At 37.9% G+C, this 24,643-nt stretch overlaps 1 protein-coding gene across 6 annotated transcripts in view; it reads left to right on the forward strand.

Moving 5' to 3' along the window:
- The first annotated feature begins 2,660 nt into the window (after window positions 1-2,660).
- LOC117420944 (mitochondrial nicotinamide adenine dinucleotide transporter SLC25A51-like) overlaps window positions 2,661-24,643 on the forward strand; it is a 40,563-nt gene continuing 18,580 nt past the window's right edge. For 3 of the 6 annotated variants that reach the window (XR_009329010.1, XR_009329011.1, XM_034034735.3), the window contains exon 1: window positions 2,661-2,789. The gene's annotated coding sequence lies outside the window, so the exon portion shown is untranslated. Of the gene's footprint in view, window positions 2,790-5,170; window positions 5,843-15,221; window positions 15,342-15,450; window positions 15,519-24,643 lie in introns of those variants that run through there. The other 3 variants (XM_034034736.3, XM_059025968.1, XM_059025964.1) reach the window with 3 other exon arrangements.

A 24,643-nucleotide genomic window follows, 5' to 3' on the forward strand; every position in this document is an offset into this window, starting at 1 on the left:
CAGTTAAGTCAATATTCTGAAGCACACACACGTCTTGCTTTACAGTTTAAATACTTTAAACAGCTTTACATTTTACGGTATTATTATTATTATTAGGCTTCCAAGCCATTCTGGCTGAAAGCCTATTGTTCGTGTAAAGATTATTATTATTATCTTTGTTGTAAAACACAGACATTGTTTTCTCTCGGTTTCTTTATTACCGAGAGAAAAATATTATTTTTAAAATATTATTATTATTATTATTCCCAAAAATTTAAACTGCTCCTGTTCGCAAGCTGTGTAACCAATCAAAATGAAACTTGACAGGTATCATCCCATGTAGATTACAGTTCAAATGCAAAAAAAAAAAAAAATTGCTATTCGTCCTTATGGGGAACCTTTGAAAGACACATATCCATGTAATAGACCACGATGTAATACCTGTAAATACATTCATTCTGAAACAGAGATTAGAGGCATTAAATCTTCATTCAACATTCATGAACATTTTACATGTATTATTATTATTTGTTTATTTAGCAGACGCCTTTATCCAAGGTGACTTACAGAGACTAGGGTGTGTGAACTATGCATCAGCTGCAGAGTCACTTACAATTACGTCTCACCCAAAAGACAGAGCACAAGGAGGTTAAGTGACTTGCTCAGGGTCACACAGTGAGTCAGTGGCTAAGGTTGGATTTGAACCGGGGACCTCCTGGTTACAAGCCCTTTTCTTTAACCACACAACCACACAGCCTCCTAAAGGAATAGTATACACCACTGCATTTCCAGTAGCCCATCACTTCAACAGTGATGATCACACTGCTGAAGACATCACAGTCTGTGTGATCAATCAGTGCTATGGGACAAATGTTGCTCGGAAAACAAAAGGAACGAGAGTTTATCTTCAAACTGGGAACTTTGGAATGAACATTCTTTTCTAATCATCATGACACCATCCACAGAATTTTTGTATAATTACAATTCTTGAATAACAACAAGTTTACTGCACTGTGGTTACTTTTCTTTTTAAACAGCTGAAGAAGGGCTTTTGCACGAAATGTCCTGAATATATATATATATATATATATATATATATATATATATATATATATATATATATATTAATCTTTTAAACCTTTTGTGTACATTTTTTAAAACCTTTTTTATTTCACACACACACACACACACACACACACACACACACACACACACACACACAAAGCTTGTCGCAACTCCATTCCATACTCCCAATTACTAAGACTGAGACGCATTTGCAGTGATGATAGTGATTTTTTGAATAAAACAAATGACATGTGTGCATTTTTCAGAAACTGTGGTTTTCCAGACACTATACTTAGAGAAGCTCAGTTAAGTGTATCGACAATAAACAGAAAGGATGCTTTGTACAAAACCAAAACACAGAATACCAACAATCGTATTCCCCTTGTTCTTACATATCATCCTATGACCAAAAAAGTACAACACATCATAAAAAGAAATTTTAACATTCTTCAAGATGATCCTTCTACAGCTCCTATTTTCAATAACCCTCCTCTAATGTCATACAGAAGAGACAAAAATCTAAGAGAGCATCTGGTCCACAGTAACATTCGACCCAATCTGGACAGTCTTAAGGGTATGTTTCCATGCAATAGGTCACGCTGTGCAACTTGTAAATACATTCACAGCAACACAGTAGTTAAAAATCCTCATTTACTATCCATGATACTTTTACTTGCATTAGTAAAGGAATAGTATATTGCATTGGCTGCATCAAATGTAACAAGCTATATATTGGTGAAACAAAACGACGCTTGGCTGATCGCTTCGTGTAACATCTGAGAAGTATACGAATGAACACCTCTGCCTTTCCTGTCGCCAGACATTTTAACAGAAATAACCACACTATAGAAGACATCACAATTTGTGGGATGGTTCAATGCTATGGAACTAATGCTGTCAGGAAACTAAAGGAAAGTGAACTTATTTTCAAACTAGGCACTTTGGAGCCATTTGGAAAGAACATTCTATTCTGAGGTCATCATCATCATCATCAACATTCTGGAATTTTGTTTAAAAGACTACTTGTTTGTTTTTTATGAACTTCTTAAAGCACTGTTTTTTTGTATTCAGCCGATGAAGGACTTGTAGTCCGAAACGTCCTGATAATTGATTTATAATCAATTATTCTACCTTTTTAAGTGACAGAAATATCCTTTTTTCTTTTTTTCTTTTTGATCATTTTGGTAAACAGCAGTTTTCCTTTTTCTCAAACTATATATATATATATATATATATATATATATAAATATATATATATATATATATATATATATATATATATATATATATATATATATATAAACGTGTAGTTCTACAATAACATCTATGTAATATTGGTAAAAATGAGTTAAAATGCAAAATTGTACTAAGTACATGTATAAAGTATGATAACAATCTTGCAATAACCTATTGTTTTGTGTGTAGGACATGGGACTCGTATTTTGATACATTGCTCAAGTCTGCGTTTTGGCTTATTATTGCTTATTGGTGCTAGCTTCACTGAACTGTATGCTTATGTGCACTATGCCGCACTCTTCTGGGATCGTTTTGAAATGAAGTCGGCACTGGCTCTTTAAATACAAAAGATGACGCCATGCTGTACGCACAGACGTCACTTGCGATCACGCCTCTATGTAGGCATGATAGGAGGAAAGGGAGTGTCTGGAACTGCTGCGTAAATGACAGACAGACATTTGCCTACTGAAGCTGTAGAGGAGACTACATTGGTAAAATCTGTACCTTGGGTATGTAAAATGAATACCTTTTTTTGTTTTTTGTTTTTCAGAGTAGTGATGTAAGAGGCGAACCACCGAAAACTGACAAGACAGGCATACTTGTTGTGCTGTTATTGCCTAGTCACCTCCGGCAGTGTACGTTGGTATGTTTGGTGTGTGTGACTGCACAGGCTAAGTATATACAATTGGCTTCCTTTGGTTCCTGAAACAGGCCCCAGTCGGTCACACTTCTTCACCATGACCTCCAGAGCTATTTCAGCCGCCACTTTGGACGGTATTAAAAATTATTTATCCGAGTTAACCAGGCGTGAGCAACTAGTAGTAACTGAAAAGCAGTATATCCCCGGCCTATCTTCTATTATCTGAGACAGAAAATCGATGTTGAAATAAAAGCATTGACGTGTTTTTACTGCGCTTAAGCATAATATTTAGTCAAAGTGGTAAGGATAATCTGGTAATTATATATAAATGGTTTAAAAAGTAACCTGAACTGGTGGTTGTTAAAACCCATACGCGTGGCACCTTGACGGTCTTGGAATTAAACAAAAATACTTGTGCGTAAAACAAAGTTGTACCTGCAAAATAATTTTGTAGACTCGTATTTCCTAAAATGATGTGTAGCTGAAAAAACATTCCGTGTAGTCTTAAAATAAATGTGTATCCAAATGTATAAGTACAACTCATTTTGACAGTTATTTCACCCTCACACACACACACACACAAACTTGTAGGCGAAGCTCATGCAGGCGATGCGATCGAGGAGTATTTAAGCGCATGCGCAGGCACATAATTCAAACTGACCTCACGATACATACTTAAATCTCATACACTACATAGTGAAACCTAATACAGTATATATTGAAACACCTACATAGTGAAATTGCATACACGACATAATAAAAAAAGATTATTTAGGCATAAAAAAATTAAACCGCAAGCGCGGAGGCGTTGTAGCTAGGTGCTTTCCTCAGTGTGTATTCCATACAAAATGTATTACATTTGTATCTAGTTAATTGGTGGTTATTACAATTAGTTCATTCTTAAAGGGACATATTAAATATTACAATAAATAGTATGCAACAGTTGTTTCTCTGTGACTTCTGTTACAATTCATCATTTTGCAACAATACGATTTCAGAAATGGAACTAATGAAAGTTCCTCATTTAACCCTCCTGGAGATTAAGTTCAAATCACATGTATCCATTTTGCAACTGTATTTTATCACAACCACCACCCCTCCTTGGGTTCTTAATCCATTCAATACCCAATAATTTAAAGGAGCAGATGTCATGATTTTAGGCTCTCAATGCCTTATAGTACGTTATATACATTGGAATCTTAAATCAGGAATTTAAATTTTAGTCACAACTTTTATCTATAAATAAAACACAATTCATGAAACAATTCTAGGATCAAATGTTAAAAATGTGAAGTCCTGTTTTGAAACTGCTTGTAGATTCCCTTTACACTTCTAAACTATTAAATGCATCCTTCCGCAGCTAAACAAGCGGGACCACAATAAACACAGATGAGTCAAATTACGCAAAAGCAGTATCTTCTTCTTCGTTGTTGTGTTTGTTGATTAGTTATTTTAAAAATCAAAACAGACTCTGGTTGGGCATCAACATACTATGTCAGTGATGGTGAACCTTTTTTAGCTGGAGTGCCCAAAGTCTAATTTATATATAATATATATATCTTGTTTACGACTGTAAGTCGCCCTGGGTAAGGGCGTCTGCTAAAAAATAAATAAATAAAATAAATATATATATAAATTTATTTATTTATTTCTTAGCAGACGCCCTTACCCAGGGCGACTTACAGTCGTAAACAAATACATTTCAAGAATCACAGTGCAAGTATTAATACAATTAAGAGCAAGATAAAATACAATAACTTCAGTTCTAGTTAGTACAAGTATATGACAAAATATGATTCAATATCAGAGCAGATAACAGTGATAGTTACATCAGGATACGATTAAATGCAAAATACTACAGATTGAATAACACTTGTGGCAGTACAGTACTCTGTAAAGTAAAGGATTAAATGCAGTAAAATAGGGAGCAGATAAGTGCAAGTTAAAGTGCATTAAAGGCAGAGTGATAGTGTCCAGAGGGGAAAGAGGAGTTCTACAGGTGCTGTCTGAAGAGGTGAGTCTTGAGGAAGCACCGGAAGGTGGTCAGGGACTGGGCAGTCCTGATATCTGTAGGAAGGTCATTCCACCACTGCGGGGTGAGGGTGGAGAAAGAGCGGGCTCTGGAGGCAGGAGAGCGTAGAGGAGGTACAGCCAGTCTTCTAGTGCAGGAGGAGATACACACACACACACACACACACACACACACACACACACACACACACACACACAGCCTATATAATATATATATTACATATCAGTGTTCGCGCTAGGCCGCCCCCTGAAATAAAAAAATGTCCCGCTGAAATTCTCTTAACGCGCCCGTGTGTCCCCCTTCCCAGGCCAGACGCAATACCAATACGCAGTAAATGAATGCATTTTGTATCACCATGACATGTCTGACGACAGGCTGATCTTTTTTTACTTGCTTGTTTACACGTTTTAAATAAGCCCTGTTGTTTAAAAGTCATATAAACAGTTGGTCTGTCTGGGATAAAAAAAAAAATACATATTTTAAAAAACTAATAGCCTAGTTTTTAACTCATTTTATTTTCTGTGTACGTTCGTGCCTGCAAATCGATATTTATTTTTTTCAATGACCCGATTAAAGTTTATTGTAACTTAAGTACTACATTTCAAAATACAGAATGTATGGCCAATCAGAAACCAAAGTATTGCCATGTGGTCTAGTATTGCCACGCATTACGTCTGGTGTGAGAGATAAGAGTTTTTAGCTTTCAATCCAGTGAAAAAATATGGATTGTTGGCTCAATACTAGAACATTACTAGCAAAGGGCGATCAAGACGAAATACCGTTAGAGATTAAAAACTCCAAAAATGTCTTGAGACTGAAGCTCTCTCCAATTTCCCTGCCATCATCAGTGAGTTGTGTGATAACAAGCAGGGACATCCATCACATACTAGGTAAGCGTTTTATTATTGTTTTTTAATTAGCATCAGTACTGTACGGTTTAGTCACCAAGAATTAAAAAATGCCAATAATATGTTTTCGTAATGAGGTCAGCTGTAGAGATGTGTGAACAGTGAACTTTTCTGTAATTTTATTATCAATAAAAATACATGATTGTCATTTGCTATCATGGAATAGTCCTATGTTATTTCTGAGTGATTTGAGGCTAGCACGGAGGCTTTGTTGATTTTAATTAATTAATATTTACAATAAAATGATGATTTTTCGAACTAGAAACCTGTCTGAGGGACTATTTTTAGCCAAAAGTAAATATAATATATATTTTTTTCTTTTATAATACTGTAACTTTTATAATTGTATCCATCACACACACCAAGGCTTGTGTGTTTTGTTGTATCATGCTACTATCTCAGTGGACAACATTTTTTGGAAAGGGGTATGCATCTTAAAAAGATTGAAAACCCCTGTTCTAATGTGAATTGGTACAATTAATATCCTCTACTCGGTGATACACCAGCATCACTGTGACACATTACCCAATATTTTCCCCAAAAGTGACAGTGAGTATTGTAATTTTTATTCAGAAACAAAAGGTCAGTAAACTCTGATGGATGGCATATTTAAAAACAAACAAAAATAAAAAATGGTGGTTGGTTCTGAATCAAACATATTGACCCCCTCACTGAAGAAAGTGTCCCCCTAAAATTGAGGGGGCCACATTGACCCTCAGTCTGTAAGCCCTGGAACAAACACTGCATATACACAGTGCCTATAGAAAGTCTACACCCCTGTGAACTTTTTTCACATTTTGTTGTCAGTGCCTCAGAGTTTCATGCATTTAAATGAGGATTTTTTTCCACTTATCTAAACACCATACTCCACACTGTTAAGGGGAAAAAAGTTTTTATTGAGAAAAAATATATATATTACAAATACAAAACTGAAAGATTATAATTGGATAAGTCTCCACCCCCCTGAGTTAATACTTGGTGGAAGCACCTTTTGCAGCAGTTACAGCTGTGAGTCTGCTGGGATAGATCTCTACCAACTTTGCACACCTAGAGTTGGCAATATTTGACCATTCTTCTTCACAAAATTGTTCAAGCTCTGTCAAGTTCCTTGGGGAGCATTGATGGACAGCAATCTTAGTCATGCCACAAATTTTCATTTGGATTTAGGTCGGGGCTCTGACTGGGCCACTAAAGGACATTTACCTTTTTGTTCCTTAGCCACTCCAGTGTAGCTTTGGTTGTGTGCTTTGGGTCATTGTCATGCTGAAAGGTGAACTTCTGTCCCAGTTTCAGCTTTCTTGCAGAGGGCAGCAGGTTTTCCTCAAGGACTTCTCTGTACTTTGCTCCATTTATTTTCCCTTCTATCCTGACAAGTGCCCCAGTCCCTGCCAATGAGAAACGTCCCCATAACATGATGCTGCCACCAGCATGCTTCACAGTAGGGATGGTGTTCTTTGGGTGATGCGCTGTGTTGGGTTTGCGCCAAACATAACACTTTGCATTTAGGCCAAAAAGTTCAATTGTAGTTTCGTCAGACCACAAAACTTTTTGCCACATGGCTACAGAATCTCCTCAGTGTTTTTTTGCATACTTCAAACGGGATTCAAGGTTGGCTTTCTTGAGAAATGGCTTCCTTCTTGCCACCCTACCATACAGGCCAGATTTGTGGAGTGCTTGGGATATTGTTGTCACATGCACACTTTGACCAGACTTGGCCATAAAAGCCTGTAGCTCTTGCAAAGTTGCCATTGGCCTCTTGGTAGCCTCTCTGATCAGTCTTCTTGCTCATTCATCCAGTTTGGACAGCCATCATGGGTAAGGATTGGTATGTCCCTCTGCCCTCATTAAGTATTCAAAGGTGCCAGTGATTAAGGGGATGTAAAACATTATACGTTAACTTTAACAACTTTTTGTAATTAAGTTTTTATTGAGCACATACCAACAAAACTTTTAATATTGCAGTATTGCTACACTACTGTGAAATGCATGACTCACATTTCATCATGTTTGAGAATTTTAATGCTAAACTACATTAACAAAAACAATCACAATGCAGTACATATAATAAGTTTGCTCATCTGGCACGCTGCATCGGTAACCCTGGCCATATTATTAGTTTTTTTGTTTGCAGTTGCACACAACCATTACCGGTGTACCTTAATTTTTTTTCAACTGATATATTTACTTCCTTAAATATATCTACTGCTTTTACATTTTTTAAAATAACTAGTAGTAGATATAATTTGTGGCATTGTGTTTTTTTTGGAAAAAGATAGCTGTGGTTGTCTTCATACAGTGGGGGAAAAGCAGGTTGTCTCAGAATAAATTTGTGGGTAGGCTATTCGTTTTTTTCAACATACTTTGACACCTGCATTTCCCCCATAGTGTCAAGATTACATTAAACAAAAACAAAGCATCAAACATCGTCTGTGATACAAGTTCTGTATGTGACAGCGAATATATTTTCGCTAGGATTATGTCATTCAGGGTTTTTTAGGTTCCCCGACTCCGACAATTTTAAATTGTGTCAGAGTGTGAAGTACGAGTACAGGAGATAACGGTAAGCAAAATTCTTCGGACCCCACGAGTCCCACTGACACATCCATAGCTGACCACGATTACATATGGACAGACGTTTTTGTCTGCTTTCTCCTAGCTCCAGAGTGCAGCACAACAGCATAAAACAGCCATAAACAGTCGAACAGAAACATTCAGATAACAGCCACAGTTAGCACTGCTCAATTACTCGGGGGCGGGCAGTCCTTGCAAATCAAACTGACTGGCTTTCTAAAGTGCCACTCAGCTCTGATTGCGGGCGGGGGAAAAAAAAAATCCCAACAACCAGCAAACAGCTGCTGACTGGGCGTGCCAACAAATACGACTGCATGCCACGTGTGCGCCATCCCAGTACTATGTCATCAAAGCGAGCAGACACTTTGCTTATGCAGCTCTGCTTTACCCAGTCAGAATCCTGGCCAGCGCAAGAGTCAGTGTGCTGAAAGAACGAGTAACGAGATGCTTCTCGGAAATGTAGTGGAGTAAAAAGTACAATATTTTCTAAACAAACGTACTTGAGTAAAAGTATCCCAAAAATAAAGTATTGAAGTAAAGTACAGATCCCGAAAACAAATACTTAAGTAGTGTAACGAAGTGTTTCCACCCTTGCCAGGGAGTATCTTGAAAGACATTGCACAGTCTTAAATCGCTGAACAAAATGTGCCAATAAGAATTAATAATCTATTTCATCCTCTTGCTGGCAAACAATGGAAAGTTATAGGCAGAATAACATGTCAGACGAGTGTTGCTGTTTCTTGGACATCTCACAGTATATAGTATATAGGGGCAGCAGTGTGGAGTAGTGGTTAGGGCTCTGGACTCTTGACCAGAGAGTCAAGGTACTTTACCTAGATTGCTCCAGTAAAAACCGACCTGTATAATGGGTAATTGTATGTGAAAATAATGTGATATCTTGTAACAATTGTAAGTTGCCCTGGATAAGGGCGTCAGCTAAGAAATGAATAATAATGTAGTGGAAATAATAATTAGCGTTTTACAAAAAACATGTCAGCCTTCTCAATGCACCAATTATATTTGTTTTCCTTCATAACACATATTCAAGTAAAACGTGTTGCATGCACAGAGGCAATTGAAAACAATGTTTAATGTACATTATAATAATAAAACGGTGCAACAGTACATGTCCAGATAAGAATGCACAGTGCAACTGAAATACAGCTCTCCAGTCCCTACACTTACACTGGACTGCAAGCGGCAACCTGCGCATGCATTTAAATACTCCTTGATCACATTGGTATTCGGCTGTGGCTGCCTGAGAGCTTTGCTTCCAAGTTTTTTTTGTTTTTGTTTTTTTTTGTGAGCATGAATACTGTCAGATGAGGTGTACACGGAATGCTTTTTACAGGTACAAATATTTTTTACGAGTATACAAATGTATTTTACAGGTACACATTTTTTTATGCACACAAGTATTTTTGCAAGTTATTTCACTCCATAGTCCTTGTCATAAGCGCCTAACCCATGGGGCAGAAGGGGCCCACCCCCTTTTTCTATATATTTTGCCCCTCCACATTTTTTTGTTCATTATGTTTAGAGGATGGGCCTAATTTATAAACACCTACAATCAATGCCACTGTGACAGGGATGACGAGTGGTGATGTCAGACCAGAAGGCGGCACAACAAAAACAAAAGGTACGGTGCAGTGGCGCGGGCGCCGTTTTATTTAAAGAGAACCAAAAATAAATAAATATTTTAAACACAAACACTGTGCTCACAGAGCAAAATAAAAAGGTTAAACAAAAACAAATCTCGAACACAAAATAAACAATAAATAATACGATCCCAGGTCAGGCTGGGCAGTTGCTGTCACTGTTCCTGGAATCTTTCTTTACGTTTTCTTTTTACGTTTCGTTTCTCTCCTCGCTCTCTCCACTCTCCTAACACCCACACCGAGCTGGAGAGCTGCAGGCTTTTTATATTCAGGTGAACAAAACAAAACAAAATTAATCACTTAATTAATTCGGGAGATGGCCACCTTCTGCACAAGTTTTTTTCATTACTCCTGGCAGAGGACGAGCACCGATCTCGCCTCTGCAAGGACATGTTTTAAAAATAATCGTCATCTTTACATAAATAATAAATCCTGCGGCGCTCGCCGTCATACATTTAAATATAATAAAACAAATCATAAAACAAAACAAATACAAAATACACTGCACATGGGCGGAGGGGACTCCGTTCTAAACTAAAATAAACAAAACAATGTACAGGGCTGCTCGCCCTGTTACAGCCCCCTACACATAACATATTGGTTTGACCCAAGATCTGTGCACCGTCAGCTAACAATTACAAATTTAAAAACCAACAAAACCAAAAAAAGCGTTGTTTATTAAGGGAATGGCGGGAACGGCGGTCAAGAGAGATGAAGGTTTTTTTATTACTACCAAAAATGATTTGAAAAAAGTTAAGTAAGAGAGAGTATCAGACTTATTAAAAATGAAATAATAAGTGAGCAGGTTAATCTTTCCGCGGGGCCATGAACAAGTTCAGTTCCCACCAAAATCTTTTATTAATTTTTTTAACTTAGATTAAGTAGTAGTAAATATAGCAAGTGGCATTTCAAAATCACATAAGCCTGATTTTAATTCAGTGAAAAAGTTCAGCTTTCATATCGAAACTTGTGTACTTGCTAATAATTTAAACTCCAATTCATTTAATAATAAACATTTATGGTACATTATGTCCATAAATTATTCTAAAAATGTTGAAATAAAAAACAAGCTAATTGTTTACAATTATTTATCCACTGGTTGTCCATTTTAGTATCATAAACTAGTTATTGTGCAAAAGATTGAATGAATATTGTTTGCATTTTTATAATGTGTCGTTTTAAATGTGTTTTTAGATTTATGTAGCCTCGTTTAAAACGCTGCTCGGCGTTTGTACAGTACACGTCCCTGTCAGCCTTCTGAATTATGGTGTCATTATTTCGTTTGGGAAAACACTTGTTTGTTTGTTTGTTTGTTAATATTAATCATGTACTTAGTGTGCAAAATGCACAGAATTGCTTCATAAATATATCAAATGTATATTTTTGTTCAGGTGTATCTATTGTTGACAGTCGCTGTCATAAAAGTACTGTACTGCTGCAGCAACATGGAGTGAGCTATCGTGAATCATGCTACTTTCACGTTGTGTACTGTATATGTTTAATAAGCTATTTGCTTGCTGCTATTTACGTAGGCTGAAAAACAAAAGGCTTAGCATCAGTGGAGGTCTGCCGCTTAAAGACAACAATAACACATTTCGGATAGTTCTAATGCTTGCAGACCATCTTACTACTAGGTAATCCAATGTTATTCATTTCTGTCTAAATGAGTCTGCTGAAGTACTTAAGCAGCCCAAGTCAGTAGCAGGGAGAGAAGAGCAGGTGCCTCAGCATGAGGCAGAAGAATCTATAGTAGGGATGGTGGTTTAGGTAGTTAAGTAAAAGTAGGTATTGTCAAATGGTTTTGGACACAAAATGATCAGATCTTACAATCTCTCTTTAAAATCAGACCAGGGATTCAATTAACCCGACTTGGTTATATTAAAAAGGGATTAATTTTCAGGTTTTATATAATAATTTAAGCTCACAGTTGTTTAATAATAATAATAAACATTTAGGTATATTATGTACCTGAATGACTGTAAAAAAAAATTGAAATAAATGCTGTTTGATAAGTACGACTCGCTTACGTCTGGGACAGGTACATTTTACATACTTTTTATGCTGAAACGTGTTCAATTTTGTGGGTTTACTATTACAAAAAAAAGTAACTTGAAAAAGATTTAACAGTAAAAATGTGTTTTTACCAGAGCTTCTTGGCAAAAAATAAAATTTCGTCTCACGTCGCTCGGCTGTTATTCTTTACCTTTGCCCCCCACCACTTTTAAACAAAGTTAGGCGCCCCTGGTCCCTGTTTCTAATCAACGTTCTGTGTTTGGCTACAAATTAGGTGACATTGCCTATATAATAATTTAGGTTTTTCAGTGTGTCTGAAGTGAAAACCACACCTGGAAACACAAGTTTAATGATCTTTGTGCTTTAGTTTCTATGTGGCATAAAGTAAACAAAGGATACCTCCCAGACACAAAATCCCAGGGCGCGAAATAACGGACGGCACTAGCGGAAAATGCCGAAGTGCCCAAGCTGCTTGCCTCAGTGCCTCCCAAATTTTAAAAAACTTTTGACTACCAGTCAAAAGTTTTAGAACACCCCCATTTTTCCAGTTTTTATCGAAATTTAAGCAATTCAAGTCCAGTGAATAACCTGAAATGGTACAAAGGTAAGCGGTAAACTGCCAGAGGTTAAAAAAAAGTTTAGGTTACCAAAAACTGAAAAATAATGTACATTTCAGAGTTATACAAAAAGGCCTTTTTCAGGGAACAAGTAATGGGTTAACAACTTACAGCTGTTCTGTAGCAGTGGAAGTAAATTAAGCCTTGAAAGTTGATGCTAACAATTCCTACAGGTGTCCCAACTTTTGTTGATTACTTACAAACCCTCTGTCTGTATAAAAGCAGTCCATTTACTAATCGCGCGTCAGGCACACCAGGTCTAATTAATTTTCACACGCGCAGTTAATTTTAGACGCGCTGTTTAAAAGTATTTTTTTTCACAGTCAAACGGGTTTAAATTTACACATCATATATATATGATGTGTAAATAATGTCTATTAGGAAATATCTGTTTTGCACTGTATTTGTGTTTTTGTTTCTTAATGTTAAATAATTGGAAGAAGATGCACTGTGATTTATTAAAGTGTCTGTTTGAATTCTTTTCATCAACGTAATACGCTTTCGGTATTTATTTTTTGTTGTTTTATGAATGGATATGAAATCACCTTGGTGCCTTTGGGTTGGATTTATGTTTTGCCTTTTTGCCCCCTAGAACTGCCTTGTTGCTCCTGAATTTTCATGCCCAACGAGGCAACATTGCCTTGCCCTTCATGACCTTAACTTCATGCCCTGAAATCCAACTAAATTAGAAATTCAATAATTGCAGTATTTTGTCCAAAAAAAAACAACTAACTTGATCATTTTCATTTAATATTGATCGACACTGAATGGTTAATATACCTAAATGGAAATAGTGTGCATTTGTCTTGTTGCTGTTTTAAAGACATACTTCATATACTCCAGAGCTTTTTGCTGTTGTGCACCTCGGTTGTGGAACTCTATTCTGATTACCATTAGGCAGGTTGAAACATTGGATTCTTTTAAATCAAAATTTGCAGACATTTTTTTTTTGTGCTTTTAAATATTTGGTTGTAACTGGAGTGTACTGTACATATGAGATGTTTTGTTTTTAACTTTGTACAGCGCTCTGAGATGCCATGGCATATGAAAATAAATGTGTATTGTATTGTAAAAGGGCTAGATATAAACGACACTGAAGTATTCGGCCAGCTTTTTATTCACATTCCAGCATCTTATTCGCATCCCTCAAATGTAACACAAATTTAATAAATAACTGGGGTATTTTAAGGGTAAAATCACTTTGAGCCACTTATTTCAAAGTTGATTATCACAGAGGGGGAACCCCTCTATGTCATCAATATGTATTCATCCTGGCCCAAAGTGTATTTTAATACAAAAACAGTGGGCAAACATGGCACAGATTGCAAGTTGGCTAATGATGCAAATTGAATAAGTAATGATTATTTAAGGGGTTAAATAGCTTTGGGCCACTTATTTCAAAGTTGATTCTCACAGAGTGGTAACCACTCTACATCACCCATATGTATTTATCCCGGCCCAAAAGAGAGTTTCCGCTCTCATTCAGTCTTCAGTAACGAGGTGTGAAGATACATATAGTAAAATATATATATATATATATATATCAAATAACCTTAAGAACGTTTATTAAATATATAAGTAGGCTTGCTACTTTTCGATTTTAATCGGTAAAGCTTGTTAAACGTTGAATTCCCAAAAAATGAGTTAGACTGTGTGACCGGCTAGCTGCAGGGATGACGTCAGGCCAGAAAGAATCACACACAGACAGGCAGTACTTGCAGTGAATCTGAGACGCGGCAGCGCTCAGTGTTTTAATAAACAAATAAGTAAAAGGTTGAACAAAACAGAAGACGGCACTTTAAGCCAAAATAAATAGACAAACAAAACAGACTAACACTTAATCAAACGGTGGACTAATAGACAAACAAACATGGTGAGTACAAATAACTTATTTACTTTATTTTACTTTTATTTACTCCTTCTCCACACCCGTTCTCCACTCACCGAACACACAACCCCGAATAAGTGCTTTGTGCATCTAAATATACTGTTGTGCCGGGATTCAATTTCTAATTAGTTATTCACTTGAATCCCAGCATGTGAACTAATTCTGTGCAACCCCGTGCTCACATATTAAATACTTTAAATGCACGTGAAGTGAAGTGCAATCCCCGTGCCTAAATACAATTATACATTTTAAACACTCGTGCTCATTACCCACATTATATCCCGTGTACCAACTACAATACACCAACATTAACACACGCAACATACAACATAAAACACAAATGCACACGGGCGGGGCACATTGCCACAGACTGAAATTAATTTATATAGGATAAACATTGTTAAAACCACTCGCTATTTTTTTTCTTAACAAAAATAATAATTTAAGAAATCCTCTTTAGTCTGTGTAGTTTTAATACTTGTCTGCCCTGTCTTCGTTCCGCTCTGAATGGCTAGGGGTTGCTGTCAGTCAATTCTGGTTCCTTAATAGGCTAGTGTAGTTTCACCGTCAGTCATTTCCTCTTGTCCTGGCAGATCTCGTTGGCTGAAGCAGCAATAGAAGCTCTCATTCGTTTAAGTGACTGTTAATCATCAAGACCGACTGTGCACTTTCATTTGCCAGCTGTAGTCTGTCATTCAAAGTGCCTACTTTGAAATGAGCGGGTTAAGGTGTAGGTAAGCGTTTGCTATTATAGGTATATACGGTGACAGTTACTAGGTTGATTTGAAAATGGGGCGCAAGAGGAAAACACTTAATGAGTATTATGCACAATACCCTGATCGACGGCAGAAGTCTCCGCGGCAGTACGAAGCGGGCCCGTCTGCTTTGCCTCCAGTGAATACTAAGTGCAAGTTAGTTCTGTTCAACTATCTAATGTTTTGTTTTGTGCATATTATTTTTAGTTGTAAATGTATGCTATACAAGTCTGTGTAATACACTATGTGCTGCGTTTTCTACGGTTTATTTGAGACCATTTTTTAATTTGTGTAGGAATTTTAGCTTTACAAGGTACATGCATGTCTAATATGATAAAGGGGTTTCTCTAAATTAGACATTCATTTCATGGCATAAAAAGTATGGGTTTTTTTAAGCATAAAGGTTGATTTCACCCATGCTGTGCTTGAATTGAAAAATAAAGATAAAAAAACAGAAAATCCTTTCAAAAATAAACATCTATTAATCGTTGATTTGGCAAAACAAATAAAAATAGAATAGTAGCAAGCCCAGAGGTCGCGCTAGTTTTTCTGTTCATGCGTTCCTGAAATGCACAAGCCCAAAATTTTGCTTCCCATCCATCACATATACATTTTAACACAAAGGCTAAGAAACTCTAGGAATGTACATTTTGGTACATTTTTATGAATGTTTAAACTCTGTGGAATGTAGTAGTTTCAGTAGTAGTAGTAACAGTAGACCTTTCGCATAACAGCGAGACAGGATTCTAAGCACTGTTTGTTGCCTTCATCTAGATGTTTTAATATTTTTTCTGCATTCAGCAACAGCATCGGCATGTCTAAGCGAAGATTCTTGAAAAACTGTACATCCGTGTGTTTTTTTTGTTTTGTTTTTTTGGCCAGCAGCTCTTTCACACACAGTACATCTTGCCGTCTCGATTAAACAAGCCACGGATACTTCATCTCCCATTCATAATTATAAGAACGTATTTTTTGTTTGTGTTTTTGTGCATTACTACTGCTTGCAATTGCTTCAGTCACTGTAGTACTTTTAGTCAGAAGTAAATGCAGGTGAGCTATCTTCATGAGACTCTCCTGAAGATGCTGACTGCTTAGCAAAAAAACTTCAGATTGACAAATGACTTGCTGTTAGTGTACACTCTGCACTAGGTTGATTTTTGTGCTTAAAGAAATCTGTAAGGGCATCCCTGTTAATCTAGTGCAGAAACTAACAAAAGCACAACTTTAAATTAGACAACTGCTAAAATGAAATGCGAGTTAAAAGTAGGATCGGGGATGAACAATTCACGTAATTTGTCAGCTCTGTTTGAAATAAAATTAAAAGGACCACAATTAGACTCAGGCAAGATATGAAAGTAAAAGCAAAGATTGTTTTGCAATTAACAGCTTTTTCTGAGTTTTAATTCTGAAACAATCAGCTGAATTTGTCACCTGTTTAAAAATAAAACCTGAAAACTTCAAGCCCTTCTTGTGTATGTGTGTGTGTGTGTGTGTGTGTGTGTTCGCATTTACTTTTTCCAAAATACTTGTTTTATTTCTTAGCAATATGGACCTCTGTTAATATGGGGCACAGCACATTATTTTAAAATAAAATACAGTGCATGGTGGGATACTTTCGTATTCATTTCCAATGTTCATTGTGCTGCTAGGAACTTTAACCAAACTGTTCTAATAGCAGTGTGTGTACGCTACACCCGACTAAACATTAAACGGTACTTCAGTGTGGACGCTAAAGTCTGAGCTGGATTAATTAAAATGTTTTTCAGTACGGTTCTGAAGATCAGTTATATAGGGTAGACGGGGCCTAAAAGTAAATACCATTAATATTGCTGGCAAAGCTAAATATGAAGCTTATTGCTGCCACCTACAGGACTGGAGTGTACCTTAATAAATGCTGTTATATCGCAGAACAGTTTTTTTTTTTTAAACAAGCAAGTATTTTACAGTCATTGCTGCAGTGTAATAGATTACCACGAATATGCATGTCTGCATCTCTTTCTATTCTGTGCGTCCCGTGAATGCAAGACAAAATATTTTTCCCGTCCAATGGATTTATGTTGTGTCTAGGACGCAAAATTTTGCATAACGCGACCTCTGCAAGCCTATATATAAGGCATTCTAAAAACAATGACGTTTCAACCACAAATTCATCAGATTAAGCTGAGTAAGAGTTTTGAGTTTTCTTTCAATAAAAACTTTTTTCTTCACCTTGGTTTAAAAATATTTTATGCATGGAGTGTGTCTACAAGAGCCACTGCGAGCTGACTGCCAGGACACAGATTTTGTTTTTAAAGCTGCAGTAAGTGCAGTCAAGCTGCTCTGTGTGCTGAAGTCAGATAATATTTAGTCATTCTAGTTGTTCTGCATTTTATTCTATATATTTGAGCTCCCATATAAAATGCCTAATGTAAATAAAACAAATTCAGTGTGCATTTTACTATTGTATTGTCATGCTGCCTTGCGGTAATTAATTACATACCAATTTAGCAAAGGTTTAACACTTAATTTACAGATTGATTTTTCAGTTGAGTCAATTTTACAAACTTGTCCTGTATCCAAGTGTCTCGGGGATTAATGGTCCAGTTGGCTTTAGGTTTCCCTCCGTCCATCAGGGCATTGGTGCCCGCAGCCATAGGCACGTTACGCACTGTGCCTACCTTTTGGTTTGCAAAATATTGTCTTCATAAGTATGGCCTCTCATGTATCTTGTGCAATCGGTTGAAGTGAAACAGACATTTTAGTGGTAGTTAATGAGCAAACGGAAGCAGATACATTTCAGAGCAGAAATCTGTCTTCTGATGATCCAGAATGTCAGAGGGGGAAAAATAATCCGTAAAAGCTCTGAAACGTCTGTTTCTGGCAAATACGTTGTCGGCATTGAATGTTAGTACAGTACCACTGTATGATCTGAGTTATGCTGCTCTTCCAGGATTGGGCATGGTAAGTGCATGTTTAAAGTTTCATTGGTATTTCAATTTTATCAGCGTTATATTAAAATTAATAATACATTTTCCTAATCATTAACACACAATTGCCAGGTTGTATTATATCATCAAAGGTCGCACTAGCTTTTCTGAACGTTTAAACTCTATGCTACATCATAGTTTAAGCAATCTCTGTATGTGTATAGATATACATGTGAATACAGACACACTTTTCTTTATGCTCGTATATACTAACAGTAGACCGTTCCCATGACAACGAGACCAGATTCTAAGCAGTGTTTGTTGCCTTCATCTACATGTCTCTTTCTGTATTCCAGTAACATCAACAGCATCGCTGTGTCTGTGTCTTAAGCGAAGATTCTTTAAATTTTGTACATCAAAGTGGTTGATTGTGAACAGGTGCAGAGGTGATGCAGTGCAGGAATAACACAGACAGAGATTGTAATCCGGTATGGAAAAGGGTATTTTTATTTTTGTAATCCAGGTCTGGTGACCAAAACAATGATCCCCAGCAATACATAGCAATGTGTAATGCACATGGTTAAATAACGGGTTGCAGTCCCAAACAATACACAGGGATCTCGCAATATACATACACGGTCACCAGTCCTGGGTGCGTGCTGTAGTGCTCGTGGTGGGTGATACAGTTTAATGAGTGACAATAGTGCATTGTTCCTAGTTTTATGCTGGTCCTTAGCAACAGCTCCGGAACGTGTTAGCCGTCTATAAAACACAAGTAACAATTACAGACAAGACAAACACTCACGATATTTTACAAATGCTGCATGGGTCCTTCCGAGTTATGTTTCATAACCAAAGCGAAGGAACCGATTTATGATTCTCCATCCCCCTTATATGCTGTCACACAAGAACCCTTGGTAAACAAATGCAGCTGCCTTACAATCTGCGGCTGCTACATTGTTTCCCTTCCGGGTCAATACGTTCTTGCAACAGAGTCTCTCCTTCTTCCAGACTGACCGACTTCCCGACCCGGGGAAAGAACTGTCAGGCCAGCCCGTCCAAAGAACTCAGACCTCGCTGCTTTGCGCCCTGACAGGTCGGGAGGGAGATTTACAACCAAGATTCATTACATTTCTGTCACAAGACGCGATGCTTAGTTTTTTCATAACGCAAAAGAATCGTGTAAATAATAAGTACGTATATTTTCATCAGATCTAATCACGAAAAGTAAACGTTTCTCCAGTTGAAATTAAAACTACACATTTCTAATTATTTGCTTAGTCACACTGTCTGCGAGGTTCCCCACAAAAAGTTAATAAAACATTAAAAATATTACTTTCTTACCTTAAGATGTCTTGACAGCAACCGGATTAGAGGGGGAAAAAAATCTGACTGGAAACACAAGAATTTAACTATTTACAAATCCAACGTAACAAAGTCTGTGCTCTCTCCAGCTTATTTTCTGTTTTTATTCAGAAATATTATGGCATCCACATTCTTCGGTTTCAAAGAAGAACAGAGTTTGTTTACAAGCATCCCTGCTTTGCTGAACACACGCTCGCTCTGGACTGATGTTGCAGGGATACTTAACATGCTCTTTGCCAAGGCTGCTAGGTTGGGAAAGCGTGTCTGGTTGTTTTTCCACCAAATCAGGGGATCTTTGCTGATGTTTAACCCTTTGCGGTCCTATGTCGGACCTGGTCCGACATTGCAATTATTCCTATCCAGTCCAATGTTGGACCCTGTCCGACATCATCAAAAAGACGCAAAAAACGGGTTTCTAGGTGTTTTTTCTTCGGAAAAAGCCGAGAAAACCATTCAATGGCCGAGTGGGAGCGACAGGAGCCGAGACAAGCCGAAAAAAAAGGGCGTATCTCATGAATAGTCATACTTCCCCCTGGCATCAGATAACGGCGGCCATAACTGGCTTTTACTGCATCAGCGCTCAGAGAATATCACGGACATTTGCAGAGCTTTTTAGAGATGTTATAGTAATAAAATAACAACTTGGATCGCATTATTGAGTTTGGTGATAAAGCGAGTGATAAGGAGATGATTGATCGGTATGTACGACTATTATTATTATTTATTTCTTAGCATATGTGAAAGCTATAGTGAACGAAAGGGTGGGGCGGGGCTGGAGATGCCTAGTAAGTGCTTTGTTGATATGCAGGGCCTTTTAATCCTGTTTGACTGTGGGGAAAAAAATACTTTTAAACAGCGCGTCTAAAATTAACTCTGCGTGTGAAAATAAATTGGACCTGACGCGCCTGCCACGCACTTAATAAATGGACTGCAAAGGGTTAATGGATTAAGGTTTCCTTGGAAGTAGTGTGTGCTTGTTGCCTTCCACGAAGTAACAATTCCATTGCTTGTTCATTCTTCGTTTTCTTTTTAACAGGGAAGTCCTCTGTGCTGCACTCACTTGTACAGGCACAATTTCCGACATTTTCAAGGTTGTCCTCCACCAGCCTCACAAGTTTGGAAGACAGTGCTTCTGACACACGGGCTTTGGCCTGTTCGGATAACTCACAGGTGCTCAAAAGAATAAACAAAAGGCGAGAGTGGGAGGTGCCTGCCGCCGTACCCACAGTTGTGGTCCTGGAGCCAAGCACTCCAGAAACCGCTCGATCACAATAATCTCCACCAGCCTGGCTTTGGTGATCGCGTCCGGATTCAGCCACCCCAGGGCGTACTCGTTCAGATGGTGGGCGATGGTTCTGGGGTGCTCCTCTGGTGAGAAGCGCTCATCCCGAAACTTCCGGCGGTATCCCTCTGGTGTGGCCCCTATGCTATTCAGGATGGTTGCTTTTAGCGTGGGGCAGTTCATCATCCAGTCGGGAGACAGCATCCTCGCCACGGCTTGCGCCTCCCCCGTTAGCTGCGGTAAGAGATAACTAGCCCATTGGGCCGGAGCCCAACCGGCAGAGGTCACCAGGGACTCGGACACCTCCAGGTAGGCTTTGGGTCGATCCTCTGCCGTCATTTTGGTGGGTCTTAACAACCGGGGATCTGGTCCCACCGGTCTGGCAGCCTCTTGCACCGCAGCAGTCAGGGTCTGGCGCAGGAGATCCATCATCTCCGCAAACTGGATGGCATCCATTTTTTTGTGCACTGCTTAAAGTGGGCAGAGCCAGTGAATCCCACTACTGACATCGCATGTGGAAGGGTGGTGGTTAATTCACTGACACAGGGGGAACAGAAAGGTGAACTTGAAACACTGCACAGGTTTATTTATGGTGGGTGCTTCCACGTTTTAGCCCGCAGAGTGCGCTGTTGACCGTGGTCTGCCTACCAACAATGGTAGATAGGACCACAGCAATACCAGAGGCGGTACAAAGTTCAAGTGCAGGCGCACTCACAGGTGCTCGAAAGAATAAACAAAAGGCGAAAGGAAAAAGGAAAATAAAACACAGTAATCAAACTACAAATAAAAGGTGCTGCACTCGGCAGCGTCACCCTGACCGTCGCTACCCGCACGGCCCGGGTCTCCGTACTATACTCGCTGCTCCCTCAGCCTGCTGTAAAAATACTTATGGGGTCTGCCCAAGGTTTTCCCCACTACCACTTCTTTTGTTTTCTTTTGGATTTCTTTCCAGACCGTTCTCGGTCCAGAACCGTTCTTGGACCAGAGCTTCCGCACGCTCAGCACGTCTTAGAAGGGCAGACCTGAGGGAACAGCAGAATTGTTATTTTATAGGGCCAGCAATCACCCCAAGACCCGCCTCTCAGCCATGACCGACAGGCTGATATTGAACAGCTGCTGCCCTCTTCCTGCAGCACTATGAATACACCAGAAGAGTCAGCACAGATCTCCCCCTGTTACACCTTGTTATAGTATTAACACAGCTGTTTGAGAATACCCTTGCACGATAATTTGATTTGAAATACAGTATTGATAGCTACCAGTATTGAGTACTGTAGTAGTAAAAACGAGACAAAAGCTAAAATCACACAAAACAGGAAGCAAAACACTGATGATGCCAGGAAAAAATATGTTTAAACCAAAATTAGCGCACAGGATCATGCTCAACAATTTCCAGGCGATTTCTATGAAGATTGGGTTTGCTTTTTTGTACTTTTCTGTTAGCACTCGATCGATTACATTCAGAAGCAGACGTTGAACACGTGAAATCTCAGAGGCACATCAACAGAAAAGCAAAAAAAATCAAGCAGGAATATAATATTATTATTATTACTAATATAATATCACTTATTATTATTATTATTATTATTACATTTGTTCCCGTTTTGCACTGTAGACATGGATAGCAAATCTTGTCTTCAAGGTTTGTGAACTACCCAACAGCATATTAGTATTAACCCGTTGCGGTCCATTTATTCAGAGCGTCTCATGCGCATCAGGTCCAATTTACTTTCACACACGCAGTTTATTTTAGACGCGCTGTTTTAAAACATTTTTTCACAGTAAAACAGGTTTAAAAGGCACTGCATATCAACAGGACACTCAGTACTGCATCTCCAGCCCCGCCCTAAACCTCGTTCGCAGTTTTTTTCACATAGCTCTTGATAGTAGTGCATACCGATAAATCATCTCCTTATCACTCGTTTTATCACCAAACTCCTCAATAATGCGATCCAAGTCATTATTTTATTACTCTAACATCTAAAAAAGCTCTGCAAATGTCTGTGATATTCTTTGAATTTCTCCCTACACCCCCTCTCATCCCCTCTGCTTCTCTGCCACCGGCAGATTAGCTTTACCTCCCCTCCACTTCCCTGCCTCCAGAGCTCGCTCCTTCTCCACCCTTGCCCCTCAGTTGTGGAACGACCTACTCACGGATATCGGGACTGCTCAGTCCATGACCACCTTTCGGCACCTCAAGACATACCTGTTAAGACAGCATCTATAAACCTCACAACTTGACTATGGTGGACTATGTGGCACCCAACTGTATCCGTACTTGCATCATCTTGTACTTAACTGCTCCACACTTTGCTGTATTCTACTACTGCTCTCAATCATTATATTTTCTGTATCTTGTACTTGATTTTACTCTTAAAGGTAACCGTATTCACATTTTTTGTAATTGCTCTTATTTGAAAAATGTTCGTAATCCATTTATTGTACTTACTACTTGCTCTTAATGGAATTTACTCTTATAACCAAATATTTTAGTTTAATTGCTTTAGTTGTGATCGCTCTCAAATGTATTTATTTTCTCATTTGAATTTGCTTTTACTACTGATTTTATTGTATTTTATAACTACTATTATGTGTAATGTGATATTTTGTATTGTGATACTTTTTAACAACTGTAAGTCGTCCTGGATAAGGGTGTCAGCTAAGAAATAATAATAATAATATTTATTAATTTAGCTGACACTTTATCCAAGACGACTTACAAGTATTACAATCAAATACAATATTAAATATTCAAAAGTTGCTGATTATTATTAAGAATAACAACATAATAATAATAATAATAATAATAATAATAATAATAATAATAATATTTAGTAGTGGTAGTATTAGTAGTAATAGTACTGGTAAGTAGCTACCAACAGCCCCAGGACAGCCTTCTTTTTAGGCAGCAAATTTAGTAAAATCTTTTTTTTGTCCTGCTTTTGGCTAGTTGTCCCTTTTTTCATGAACGTCCGTGTTTGGCCATATGCTCAACTGTGATTAAGCAGTGCCCTGATGGACGGAGGTAAATCTAAAGCCAACTGGCCCCATAATCCCTGAGACACTTGGATACAGGACAAATTTGTAAAATTGACCCTAAACTGAAATAAATTAATCTGTAAATTAAGTGTTAAATCTTTGCTAAATTGATACTTTTGCTTAATTACCATGAGGCAGTGTGACAATACAATAGTAAAATGCACATTGAATATTTATTTACATTTTGGTATTTTATATGGGAGCTCAGATATATAGAATAAAATGCAGAACAACTAAATTACTAATATTAGTTGACTTCAGTACACAAGGCAGATCGCCTGCACTTATTGCAACTTAAAAATAAATCTATTTTCTGGCAGTCAGCTCGCAGTGGCTTTTGTAGACACTGTCCACACATAAAATATTTTTAAACCGAGGTGAGGAAAAGTTTTCATTGAAAGAACTCAAAACTCTTACTTCAATTTAATCTCATGAAGAACTTGTGGTTGAAACGTCACTGTTTTTTGAATGCCTCCTGTATTTAATAAAAGTACACTTTAGGTTATTTTTTTCTTACTATACGACATGTTCTGAGTTCACACCTTGTTACTGAAGACTGTATGAGCGAGGAAACTCTTACTGAGTTACAATCTTTGCAAATGATGACGTCCCGGATTTAGGCTTCAGAAAGTTGTGAACTTTAAGTAGTGGTAGTGCAGCAGAATCAGTTTTGGGCCAGGATAAATTAC

Source organism: Acipenser ruthenus, chromosome 1 (genome assembly GCF_902713425.1).
Source record: "Acipenser ruthenus chromosome 1, fAciRut3.2 maternal haplotype, whole genome shotgun sequence".
NCBI classification, from domain to species: Eukaryota; Metazoa; Chordata; class Actinopteri; order Acipenseriformes; family Acipenseridae; genus Acipenser; species Acipenser ruthenus.